General features: G+C 39.9%; 2 non-coding genes across 2 annotated transcripts; both read right to left on the bottom strand.

Annotated features, from left to right (window-relative positions):
* Positions 1-6,494: 6,494 nt before the first annotated feature.
* Positions 6,495-6,566, bottom strand: TRNAW-CCA. Its single transcript has one exon. It is a non-coding gene; the product is annotated as a tRNA-Trp (tRNA).
* Positions 6,567-7,202: 636 nt separating this feature from the next.
* Positions 7,203-7,274, bottom strand: TRNAD-GUC. The gene has a single exon. It is a non-coding gene; the product is annotated as a tRNA-Asp (tRNA).
* Positions 7,275-13,893: the final 6,619 nt, after the last annotated feature.

Below are 13,893 nucleotides of genomic sequence, written 5' to 3'. Positions count from 1 at the left end.
ATTCTCTTTAATTACCTCTCCTTTTCTTATCCTTAGACACTATCAACTGGAGGTTACTTGCAGATTCTACATTTTTCAGGAGACATGGTTGATGATATAAGCTATCAGAGAGTGAGATGGCCTTTCTGCATCACCTACAAAGTCATGACTTATCAAATTCAGACTTGGAAGTGTCCTAGATGCATCCAGCTATATCCCCAGCACTATTAATTTTTAGTGATGAAGGTAATTTTTGGTTTTAACTCTGCTGTAGAGCTCCTAAGTAGGAGTTATTTTTTTCCTCGTACTCTGTGTACCTTAAGGCCAAGATGTTGGGCTACAGAGTTTGGGTGGCTTCTTTGTTCCTGATTACTGCTTCAAAACTATTTCTCCTCTTTCCTCCTTCGGAAACATTTGAAGTTCATATCATTGGCTAAATTACCTTTTATCATCTTTATCATTTATCAACCTTCTGGCCACTCTCACTCAGATATTATAGGCTGTTTTTCCTTGCTCTAGTTTTCCTCACCATCCCTGTCTATATTCTCTGTGAATTTAACATTTTTTTAAAGATTTAATTTATTTATTTGACAAAGAGACAGCAAAAGGGAATACAAGCAGGGGGAGTGGGAGAGGGAGAAGTAGGCTTCCCGCTGAGCAGGGAGCTCCTTTCAGGCTGGGATCGTGACCTCAGCCAAAGGCAGATGCCCAACCACTGAATCACCCAGGTGCCCTGTGAATTTAGTATTCTCATAGATGGGCCATGCAACACCAGCACTTGGCCTTTTATATTTATTTTTTTTTAAAGTTTATTTAAGCTGGGGCACCTGGGTGGCACAGCGGTTAAGTGTCTGCCTTCGGCTCAGGGCGTGATCCCGGCGTTATGGGATCGAGCCCCACATCAAGGCTCCTCCGCTGTGAGCCTGCTTCCCTCTCCCACTCCCCCTGCTTGTGTTCCCTCTCTCACTGGCTGTCTCTCTCTCTGTGTCGAATAAATAAATAAAATCTTTAAAAAAAAAAAAAGTTTAAGTAATCTCTACACCCAACGTGGGGCTCAAACTCATGACCCCTGAGATCAAAAGTCATGTTTTTCCAACTGAGCCAGCCAGGCACCCTCAGCCCTTGGCCTTTTAGATTTGTAACCTCTTCATCTCCAACAACTTGTTCCTCTATTCCATATCATCCATCCACTCCAAGTGGATTTGAACCTTGTCATCAATAACTGTTTTGCCTTCTAAATTTCAATTTCAAGCATCCCAGTTGCCAATCACTAGCCTTTTTCCTCAGCTCATTTATTATACTCTCACTGACCTATTAACACCTTCAATCCATTAAGCCCAACACTTAAAAAAAAAACTATTACTATACTTCTGACATCATGAACACTTCCAACTCACCCAACTTAGATACCTCGATCAATCCTTGTAATTGCGTTTGCAGACATTTTCAACTCTTTTACCTCAATGTCTCTATTGTTCTTACTTGGAGGAACCTCAAGGTAGAATCTTAGTCTTGTTTGGACTGAACCCTACTGAAACAAACATTTCCATTCCATTGCTGGCATCCAAGTAGCAAAGATTGCCATGAAAAATCATACTACAGGGCTGACTTGTTTTGGTTCATGACCTCAGACTTCATGGGAGCACTTCATGCTGGCTGGCAAAACTATTCTCTGGATTAACCATTCATACCTTGGCTTCTCTACTCAAGTCTTTTACATTCATTCCCCCCACCTATTCCCCCACATTCAGGTAGTGAAGTTGAATCATACTTGAGGAACTGGAAACCATCTGCAGGGAATGCCCCAACTTCGGAAGGTCATATCCGTGTTCATTTGCTTTTGCATCTTTCTTGTTTCAATGGAAAAGAGAGAACTTCTATCAGAAAGAACTCCACCCCTTGTACTCTGATCTCATCCTTCTCTCCTGCTCAAGTACTTGATTCTTTGAGTCATCGCCTGTGAAATTTCTTAAATCTTTTTTTTTTTTAGTATTAAGTAGGCTCCATGCCCAACATAGCGCTTGAACTCATGACCCTGAGATCAAAAGTCGCATGCTCTGCTGTGCTGTGAAATTTCTTAATTGGAAAAAAAAAAAAAAGACTTATTTTGTTATATTCATAAAATTTTTTTAAAATTATCTTTTATGTTTAAACAGGTTTTATTTATTTAGGTTTTAGGTTTAAAAAAATGTTACAACACTGATACATAAAACCTTGTGAAACAGTGGAAAGATAGTCCTATGTGAAGCTACACATTAAAAAAATAAATCAATGGAATGACTTTGTCAGAAAACTGTTCTGAAATTTTTTTTTCCATAAATCACTTGGATAACTGCCTTCATTTTCCTTTTTGAAGTTTCTAATGTTATTAACATACAGCCAACTTTTTTGTTTTTCATTATTCTGTTTTGCATAGAGCTTGGTTGTGACTGTCACCTCAGTCAAAAGCAGATGACCAAATACTACATGGTCATAAAAAAATCATGTTCTTGACTTTTTTTTTAAAAAAAAATGAAAGGATTTTCACAATACAGCATTAAGTAAAAAAATAAGTAGAAAAAAATAGAGAACCATATTAGAGTAAGATCTCAGTTCTGTAAAGAACAGTGTGTATGGATATGTGTTTATTTAAAAATATATACAAAGAAAAAAGACTAAATGGATATAGACCAAAATGTTTGTAGTAATTTTGTTTAGGTTGTGGGGAACAAGTAATTTTTATTTTCTTATTTTTTCTGTATTTATCAAGATTTCTACGATGAACACATGCTTTTTTTTTAACCTTTTTTTCCTTAAACATTTTATTTGAGAGAGCGAGCTAGCACAAGTGGGGGAGGGGTAGAGGGAAAGGGAGAAGCAGACTCCCCACCCCAGCAGGGAGGCTCATGTGGGGCTCAATCCCAGGACCCTGGGATCATGACTGGAGCAAAAGGCAGATGCTTAACTGACTGAGCCACCCAGGCACCCCTAACATGCTTTTATAAACATAACTACTTTTCTTTTGGAATTAGTGTGAGAAATTGGGAAATTACTTGGCTTATTAGAATTCAGTCTCTCAGTTTTATATTTCCAAAGGCTCCATTTTATCAGTTCAGCAGTCTTACGAAACTGATTAAAAATAATCTCAAAAGAGAAACCTCGTTTATTAAACAGGTGAAATAAATGCTGAGAGCATTCAGTAGTAGTGGATAAATCCACTCGGAAGAATAAATGCCTGGAAAGCTTTTAGAGGAAAAGAACAAAATCACAGATCTATCAAGTGGGAATTCAGATATGGATCTGTATGTCAGAGCTTCTTTCCTGACATCATTCCTATGTAATGGTTGTAGAAGTTAAAGTTAAAATGAAGTGTTGGATTTCAAGTTGTTTCAAAGTTATAGCAAGTCAGCAAATGGGCTATTCTAGGAAAGTACAGATGTCCAAACTTGGAAAGAAGCTGGAACCTGTGAAATAACAGTTTTAGAGCTACAGCAGTATAAATAATGACATGTATATATATACTGCTTTACAACATTTTTATGTATATCTCATTCTTTTTTTTAAAGTTTTTTTGAGTATGGTTGACACACAATGTTACATTAGTTTCAGGTGTACAACATAGTAACTCAACTTCTCTTATATGTTATGTTGTGCTCACCACAAGTGTAGCTAACATCTGTCACCATACAATGCTGTTATAGTATCACTGACAATATTCCCTATGCTGTGCCTTATTTGATTGTCTTAACAACCCTGTCAGGTAAGTGGGACCTCCATTCTGGCCTTGCTCTATGGGCCCGTGGTTCTCAAACTTTAGCTGGCATCAAAATCACTTGGAAGGCCTGGTTAAAACTCTGATTGTTAGGCCCCATCCCCAGACTTCTGAGTCTGTAGGTATGGGGTGGGACCTGAACATTTGCATTTCTAACTTGTTTATAGGGTACTGATCTGGAAACGATAGCTCTAGGGTTTTTGTTTTGTTTTGTTTTTTTTACATTCTTTGTAAAGCCAGAGCTGACCTTGTCATAGTCTTATAGTCTTGAATAATAGCTTTGCATTGCCCTCAGAATAAGATCCAAATTAGTTAGAAGGTCCTGACTGATCTGACTCCTGTTTTACCTCTGTAACCTTTCCCTCTCTCTTCCTTTCCAACCATGCTGGAGAACTAGCAATTCTCCAAAGAAGCTGCATTAGTTTGCTAGAGCTGCTATCACAAAATGATTAACAGGGTAACATTACCTGCTCTGCCTCATAAGAGTATGATTTTGTACAAATGAGATAACATGCTTGGTCCAAGCTAAGATCAAGTGAGTATTTTTACAGATAAATGCTATACATCCAAAGGTTGCAAGGGGAGAAGGAACATAACTTCTGTGATGGGCAGAATTGTGGCCCCTCACAATTCATATGTTGAAGCCCTAACCCCGAATACTTCAAAATGTGACTATATTTGGGGATAAGGACCTTTAAGACGGAATTAAGTTAAAATGAGGCCATTAGAGTGGGCCTTAATCCAAACTGACTGGTGTCTTTATAAGAGGAAACTTGGACATCAGCAGGGGTGTGCACATACATCATGTGAGGATACAGTGAGAAGGTGGCCACCTATAAGCCAAGGACAGGTCTCAGAAGAAACCAACCCTGCTGTCACTTGGATCTTGAGCTTCTAGGTTCCAGAACTATGAGAAAATAAATTTCTTGTTTAAGCCTCCCAGTCTGTGGTCTTTTGCTTGTGGCAGCCCTAGCAAATAGAAATAAAAAATAGAGAAAAAAAAGAAAACCACTACTTTTATAATTGGCAGCCCTAGCAAATAGAAATAAAAAAATAGAAAAAAAAAAAAGAAAGAAAGAAAACCACTACTTTTATAATTGAAGAAATCAGACCCCAGGGATATTAAGTGACAGTGCTTGACTCATGGAAGGCATTCATATATGTCTACTGGATAAATAAATGCCTTAAAGTAACATAGCAAACTTTTATTCTTGAAGATTCTCCTTTATGAGGCCTTCTTGAGCTACCCAAGGAAGAGTTAATTTTAGCATCTACATACCACTCTGTTCATGTTACTTTGATGGCATTTAGCCCAACATATTATGGTATTTGATTACTCAGTGTATCCCTCAGTGCTGAGCACGGTATTAGTCTCATCATAATTGGTGGTTCATATCTGTTGAAATGGATGGTCTAATTTCAATCCATCCAGATAGGAGAAAGAACAAACTACACAAAGTGAAAATATAATGTCCAACTATACTGACGTACTAGGTTAAATCATAAGAAGTTTGTACTTCATATTTTGAAAACACTGAGCAAAAAAAAAACCTCAGGGACTTTTATGGAACATAGCCAACAAACATCTAAAAATATTTCTCATCATCTAGCTATTCGTTTTTTGTACAACAAATGTTTGACACATGCCTGTCAGGCACTATACAGTACTAAGAGTCCTGGAGCTCACAAAGGTGACTAAGCTTTGCTCTCTATTAAAGAGATTAATTGAAAATGGTATCTGACTTGTCCTCACTCACATGAATTGGTGAAAATATAAAGGGGGCATCGATATATCACTTAGGTCCAATGGCTTCTGGCACGTTCTTTCATTTTCCCACCTTTATCATAAAACATTCAGTAAAGACAAGGATATGTAGTAAGTTACCTTGTGTGGAAATTTGGGTGACCCTTGTCAGGTCACACAGAGGAATAGGGACTGTAAAAATGGGGCACTAATCACACGTTGTAAGATTGTTTAATAGCACACAGGCTAAGATGTGTGAACTGCAACAATATTCAAAGTTAGAAATTTTACTTTATTGTCCTTGCTTTCAAAAGGGTCTAAAACCATTTTTGGGAAAACAGCTTGTACATTTCTTAAGGACGGTTGGACTGATATGCCCACTAGTGTACAGTAGTAACAGTCCACATTTCTGTGTATTATGCACTTTAATTAAATGACAAACTCACTTTACAAAGCCAAACAGAAAGATCAGCGTTAAGACTCCACGATCTAGCACTGGAGGAGATAATGCTAAGTGAAATAAGTCAAGCAGAGAAAGACAATTATCATATGATTTCTCTCATCTATGGGAACATAAGAACTAGGAAGATCGGTAGGGGAAGAAAGGGATAAAGAAAGGGGGNGGGGGGTAATCAGAAGGGGGAATGAAACATGAGAGACTATGGACTATGAGAAACAAACTGAAGACTTCAGAGGGGAGGGGGTGGGGGAATGGGATAGACTGGTGATGGGTAGTAAGGAGGGCACGTATTGCATGGTGCACTGGGTGTTATACGCAACTAATGAAGCATCAAACTTTACATCGGAATCTGGGGATGTACTGTATGGTGATTAACATAATATTAAAAAAAAAAAAAGACTCCACATCTAAAATCAGCCTTGTCTTTTCACACACTAAGGATTGCTAGGATTACATTTGAAAAAAGAAGATTTAATCCTAAAATTAAGGGTATTTTCAAAAAAATGGCAGAATACTACATCTTTAGAAGCTAGAGTTCTAAAAAAGTTTACAAAAGCCCATGACCCCGACGTGATTCGAACACGCAGCCTTCTGATCTGGAGTCAGACGCGCTACCGTTGCGCCACGAGGTCCTGCTGGGCTGTGCCTTATGCAGTTTCTTAGGACTCAAGTAACATGGCGTTTCTTCCGGACACGCACCTTTTTTCAATTCTCTCCTTGCCCCTCCACCCGATACACGTTGAAGCTGGAAACTGAGCACTTTAGCGCGCAAATTTTACTGATCGCTAACCCTCCACCTATCTTGGGACGGGACCAGTGGAGACGGGAGAACTGAATTATCCTTTCAGTCTGGTCCCCAGGGTCAAGGGAAACTGTTCCTTCCTCTTCTACAGCAAGCAATTTCCGTTCTTACGCCCCTTTAGGGGCGGAAACTCCGCCTTCTCTTTCCCCTCCCCCACTCGGGTTCCGCGCCGAGTTCGTGACCTCAAGTTGGAATTTGGCGGGTGTCGTTGCGCAGGCGCATGCTTGGGCCAGCTAGCTGCTGGTAGCTAACGCGGAGGCGCCTGTGGTTCCCTTTCTCTTTAACCAACAACATAAAGCTTTAACTGTCAGGGTAGGCTTTTATTCCAAAGTGACCGTGGAGCTTAAATTTCACCCACTTTAAAAGACACACTCATAAAAGATCTGCATATTGTATTTGTCAGCAGGTTTAGCGCCTCGTAGTTGTTATCCAGAAAAAGCGGTTGGACTAATAAAAGGCTACCAACCTCCCCGTCGGGGAATTGAACCCCGGTCTCCCGCGTGACAGGCGGGGATACTAACCACTATACTAACGAGGAGCTGCTAGGACGGTCCTTCCAACTTTCTCTTCAAAAGTAGGAAAGATTTCCAGGCTCGTTTCCCTTCCGCTTACCTCCCGGAAGTGTGAAAATCGGAACATTTGGACCGCTTCCCCTCTTACTGTCCGCTCTGCGCACCTTAGACTCGTCGTTGGTGGAAAGAGTAAATTATTTAGAATAATGAAACAAAATGCGCTTCCAGTTTGAGTAGTGATGAGTTGATGAAAATTGTTTTCCGGAGCTCTTTATGCTTTCCGGATGATTTAGGTTTGTGGCGGGTGGTTTTTAATTTAATAGTGACCAAGAGGATGTGACTTGAAGCAGAACTTCCTTCACAAATTTATATTCTCATTCTGAAGTCGAAGTTCAAGGATATCATATGGTCGCCAGATGTCCAGAGCAGTCAGTGTGGTCCCACAGTACAGTGCCTCTTCAAACAATTTGTAAGCTTTTGTGACACAAAAGGACTCATGCATTGGACCAGCTGTGGCCAAATGAAATTCTGTTAGCTGATTTTTTTTTTTTTTCTTCTGTATTTCGGTCCTTTCCTGAGGCGTCTGCAGTTTGCTTGAAAGTGATAAACATGTAAGTGGCAAAATAATAATACATTTAAGTAACTCAAAACAAGGATGTGCCATTAATTAAACATAGGGTTAGGAACGTATGCTAATAGAATAATTTGTACCATCCTTAGCCTTTTCATAAACAGGATCAAACCTGTTCCAAGGAGGACCTCCCACATAAACTTTTGACATTAAAAAAGCAAATTCGTAGAGTCACAAACTGACATGACTGAAAGTTTTCATTGTAGAACTTGAATTTATGGAATCCATTCCTTGTAGTGTAATGAATTAACACATTTTTGGGGGATCATAGGTTACATGGTGTTTTCCATCTGATGAAAGGGATTACTTAATGCAGACTTTTAAAAAAGGAAATTTTTGAGGCCTGTCTTGGCATTTTTTTTTTTTTACTCTTAAAACACCAAAGGCCTCAAACTCCATGTCCTGTGGCCTCCTTCTACTTCTAAGTCTCTTAGTAACTCTTACGAAGTCCAAAGGGCACTGTGATAACTATGATGATTTCTTTTTCCTTGGAAGAGTGAAAAAACTTCTCTGTTGGCAACACTGCAGGGTAGCGGGAACCCAGATTAATTAACAGCCTGTCTTCACCCCCTCCCCCACTCCCACTAGAAGAAGCTTAATCCTTGTCCCTTCAGAAGAGACATCATCCTCTCCACCTCAGCTGTGGTAAAGCTATGCCAGTGTTCATACATGTGTTTTTGCTTTTTTTTCCTCCCTAGGGAAATGAAGAAGCAGCCTGAGTCAGCAGAGCTCATGGAGCAGGAAACAGCACCTGCTGCCCATTTTCCTAAAATGGAAAGGAAGAGAGGATAATTAACCTGAACAGGGTAAGGGAGCTCAGAGATTCCTCACTGTCAGCACTGGGTGAAGTAAAGGTTAAAATCTGACTGGCAGTAGAGAGGGCCCAGAACTCTCTTTGGAGGTGAATAGCATGATGACAATCAATGTTATTGAAAGTTTCCAATCTTACACTACCTAAATTACTGGTTGTCTAGCTTATCACAGCTCGCAGAACCATTCACATTCATTTCATCTTCTCCACAGTCCTGTGAGGTCAATAGGGGAGGTGTTTTATCCCTATTTTACAGGTGGAGAAAGAGAATTTTGTAGAGTCAAGATAGGAAGTGGTGAGAAGCCAGAAATCACCCGAGCCTTGACTGCAAATCTTGTACAAAATTCACCCTGCTGTATAGTTCCACATACTTGTATATTAACAAATCATACATTAGGGAGAGAAAATCTTTAGTATCAACATAATGTGTCACACTCGTTCCTGTATTAATATTTACTCGTCTCTAATTCCTTAGGCACTGTAGTTATTCATTCACTATTGAACCTACAATGTGCCAGACATTGTTTCAGACATATGGGGAGGTTTTAGTGGATACGTTTTGTTCTTGTGGAGCTTATGTTCTAAGAGAAGGAAGGTAGACAATAAACAAGGAATATAATAATGAACATGCTAGATGGTGACAAGAGTGGAAATAGAAAAAAATAGCATTATAAGGGAGTTTAGAGAGTGGCAAATTAAATACAATGGTCAAATAGGCCTCATTTTAATAAGGTAGCATTTGAACAGACTTGAAGTAAGGGGTGTGGTCATATAGGTATCTAGAAGACCTGTGGGGCCTTAGAGGCTATTGTAAAGACTTTGACTTTTATTCTGAGGAGAAATGAACTGCTGTAGGGTTTTGAACAGGGAAGTGACCTGGTCTAATTTATGCTTTAGAGTTTTTGGCTATTGGGTTGAGAATAGGCTGTAGGGGGCCAAAAGTGAAAGCAGGGGGACCAATGAGGTCTATTGTAATAACCCATGTAGGAGGTGAGGTGGTTCAGGCTAGCCTGGGAGTTGTGGAGAATGTGAGAGGTGCTGACATATTTTGAAGGTAGAGCCTTCCTGACAGAACTCCCTGATAGCATGAATGTGAGGTGTAAGAGTAAAAGAGGAATCAAAGATGCTTCCAAACTTTTTGGTTTGAGCACCTGGAAGGATAGAGTTCCTATCAACTGAAGTGGAAAAGAGTAGTGCACAACTTCAGAGGGCACCATCGTTATTGATAGTCTGCGTGAAGGGAGCAAGAATTCCTGTTTCTTTTAAGGCCCTTCTAGCTAGACTAAGAATCAAATTGACACAAGACAGATTTCAGGATTGTGAGATCAAGCCCTGCGTTGGGCTCTGTGCTGGGCATGGAGCCTGCTTAAGCTTCTCTCTCTCCCTCTGCTCTTCCCCGACCCTCTTAAAAAAACAAAACAAAACAACAAATTGACATGAGACATGTTAATAGGAAAAAATAAAATTTAATAGCATACATACAGGGAATCCATACAGATATGGAAATTCCAAAGACAGGCAAAATGAGGCATATATGATGTCATTAGGAACTGAAGAGAAGGGGGTAGGGGTCTTGGTCTTCAAAGGGAAGGAAAGCATTCTTCAGGAAGAATGAAAAAGAGTAAATATTTGGTAAACAAGTGTTTGCTGGGCCACTCGGAAACAATGGGATGAAGAGAGGACTTTAATTAAACAGGCCTTGCTAGGTTCCTTCCTGTCTACCATACTTAGTTCTGTCTCAATTCTTTTAGGCAGTTGTGGGTTAGCTCAAGAGCTTTTTCTGAATCAGCTGGGTTTGGATTGCTTTTTAACTCAAAATAACATTAATGCCGAAGTGGCCCATTTTGGGGCAGCCTACCATTGGCCCCCAACAAGAGCACACTGGGGAGGAGGCAGGGCACCATTCACAGAGATGCTCTGTGGTTGGCAGTCCTTGGAAGTGTGCAACATGGCAGCTCTGCATGTGGAGCGGTATTTTGGGGGATAATCAGCATTCAGTTTGGGATGTGTTAAGGTTGACACATTGAGTCATGGTTGAGTACTCATTGTAAATAAGCCAAGCATTGTGCGTAGTGCTGGAGGTGCGCGTGATGAACAAAGACCCTGACCTCAGGGAACTTTCATTTGAGCAAAGGAGACCATATCATTAATCAAAGAATAATAGCAATAACAACAACAAAATAGTTAAAAGAATTTTTGATTTTATCAGAGCATGCATGACCTGGTTTCTTGTGTTCTTCCCTTTTTTCCTCTATTATTTTCACTTCCTCAACTTAATCTTTGAACACAATGTAAACAAGAGCTTGGGTCAGCTCACTAGTCAGCATTCTCTTTTCCCTTTCCTCTTCTTCCATAATTAAAGAACAGTCTAAATTGCTCCTGGGTAGTTTTTGGATTCTATAATCATTCATTCACAGAAACATGATTTACATTTATTAAAATGCAAAACTTCCTATGCAAATATTAAACTAACCCTACTTAAACATTAAAATTCAAATTCAAAGGTGAATGTTTATGATTTGGGCCTGGAAGACAGACCTAGCTGGGTACAAGTTTAGATTATTAAAGGACAAAGGTTTCTATTGAGGATGCTCATACTTCACTGTTTCCCAGCTGAATTTATCTAAATAAACCAGCGTCAAAACTGAGAGGCAAACATCTTTTCCCCTCCAGTACAATCAGCACTTTAGTCTTTTCTTCTCCTTCTCATTAAAAAAACCCAAAAAACAAAAGACAACAAAAAAACCCCAACTTTGTTCATCTATTCTTTGTGCAAGATATGGAGATAGACACTGGGGACAAAGATATGAGTAATATTTATTTCCTGCCCTCGAGGAACTCAGTTTTCATGGGGGAGGTGGACCCTTCTTACTGATAGTTTGTTAAGTGCTATGGTGGCAGCACTGTCCGTGCTTACTGAGAGCCTACTCTCTGTTTTAAGTGTTTTACATAAGAAAACTATTTAATGTTTGTTACAATCCTGTAAATTTAGTACAGTAATTCTTCCTCTTTTACAGATGATGAAACTGAGGCACAAGAAGGTTAAGGTCACAAAGAAAGAAAGTTACACATAGTAGTGTAAACTACTATGGGATTACAGAGAAGGAAGGACTGGGTCTGTGGGGGGCTGGGGGGTGCCAAAGAAAACCACTTTCAGCTGAGCCTTCAAAAGATGATGATGAGGTTTGAAAGAGAAGGGAAAAGATTTTCCAGCACTTCTGGAAGAGGGAAGCACTAATGCAAAGGCTCAAAGCTTGTGAAAGAGTGTGTGGGGATTTCCGAAATGCCAAATTAGAGGGCCTGCTCCTGGTGGGATAGGATTGCAGGAGGCAGGAAACGTCCTCACTGTCCATTATAATGCACAGTTGGGGATAGTTAAAAATCACAGACTTTGAGGAGCTGGTAAGAACCTTACAGATCTTTTTGACCCCCTCCTTTAAATAGGTAAGGAAACTGAGGCCCAGAGAGCTCCAGTGACTTCCCTAATTCTCAGGGCCAAGAATATCACCACTTTACCCTTAAATTGTTGCAGTGATGTGAGGGAATCCAGGGCGTCACCTTCCCTGTGGCTAACTCCTCCTGGGCTGGTCTCAGCTTCTTTTCCTTTGAGGAAAGCACCTGCTGTCATTGGCCACAAGCCTCAAGGTCATTGACCTTCCTGTTCCTGACTTTTTCCTGCCCTTCTGACCACCAGCTGGCTTGCTGGTGTTAGTAATGGTCCTCACTGATCTGTGAGGCCTGAAGGCAAGCACTGGCCCCACTGGGAGAACTACTGGGTCCTGTTCACCCACATTCTCCCTTGCCCTTTGGGGTCAGTTCTCAGCTGGAAGGACAAATTCATTCGGCTTATTTCGGGTGGGATGAAGTAGTGTCTACTTCTTTACTTTAGTCTTTACCTGTTTTAGAAGGTCTGAACGCAAAGCAACAGAAAAATTCCTGACTTAAATGCACACTACTTAGGTGTGGCATTGAAGTTGCCATCTTAGGAAAGCTGCCTGTTAACACTTCTGAAATTACTTCTCTTTGTGAATCACTCATTTGTGAAATTTCTCTGTTTGTGATAATCCATTAGCAAGGTTATCACAATTTATTGATAAAAATGAAGTTGATATTACAGTAAATGAGAACAAAACTAGCCCAAAATAGTATGCAGAGTACTATTTTTCTGTGCATTTATAAATATTTTAAAAGCTTTTTTAAAAAGTTTAATTATTTAAGTAATCATTACACCCAAGGTGGGCTCAAACTTAGGAGCCCCTCCCTCCCCATCAAGATACTTGTGCTCCGTGGACTGAGACAGCCAGGCGCCCCTGCATTTATAAATATTGAAAGAAGTCTGGAAAGAAAGATGTGAAAATATTAAAAGTAGTTCTATCTGGGTGAGAGCATGTTGATGATCCCTGTTCTTTTTCTTTTCTATATTTCTCAAATTTTCTACTATGTGCGTATGTTATTCTTGAATTCAGAAAAATAATAACTTTTAAAAAAACCTTAATACCAAGCAAAGCAAATAGCGTAAATGCACACTTGTGATAGTCTTCGCTAGAACTATAGTGACTAATCTATTCTACTCTGATTTTCCTTGTTAGTTGAAGATTTCATTTTGCAGTTTAAATTGTTTTACTTCCTTAAGGTAGGAAGGTGAAGGGATGAGGAAGCACACTTCAACGTCGTAAAACTGGGTGTGCAGCCTTTTTTCCTTGTCCCTTTGTCTTCCGGCCCCTGCGTTCCCAGTCTTTTGTTCTCGACGAGAATTTTGATTCAGGATTTAAAGAAAAACAAGCGCCTGCCCTCCGCGCGCCCTCTGGTGTCCCAGTGAGGTATAACTAGACAAACCCCACAAAGATCACGGCCATTTTCACGCAACGCTCGCCCCACATGATGATGCCTGGAGACGAGAATGTCTGGCATCTTTGAGGAAGTAATCACGCACCAAAATGCTTGGCAGGTTTAGTCTTGAAACTATAGGGTTGGTTATTGATTTTTAAAAAACACATAAAATCAGCATCTGCATATTTAAAAGAGATCTAATAGTAAGTCAATTCTGAAAGCAGTCAGCATAGGTTTCTGGCTTCTGAAACTAAGAAAGACAAATTTAGTTCTATAATTATAGCAAGTTGATACTTTGGAGTAATTGCCAACACATTAGGTGAGAGAGGTCTGGATACTTAGACATTAGCTTGACTCCTGATAATGATTTATG

Source organism: Ailuropoda melanoleuca, chromosome 15 (assembly GCF_002007445.2).
Source record: "Ailuropoda melanoleuca isolate Jingjing chromosome 15, ASM200744v2, whole genome shotgun sequence".
Classification (NCBI taxonomy): domain Eukaryota; kingdom Metazoa; phylum Chordata; class Mammalia; order Carnivora; family Ursidae; genus Ailuropoda; species Ailuropoda melanoleuca.
Note: the sequence above shows the minus strand (reverse complement) of the source record. Positions and strands in the feature narration are given on the sequence as shown.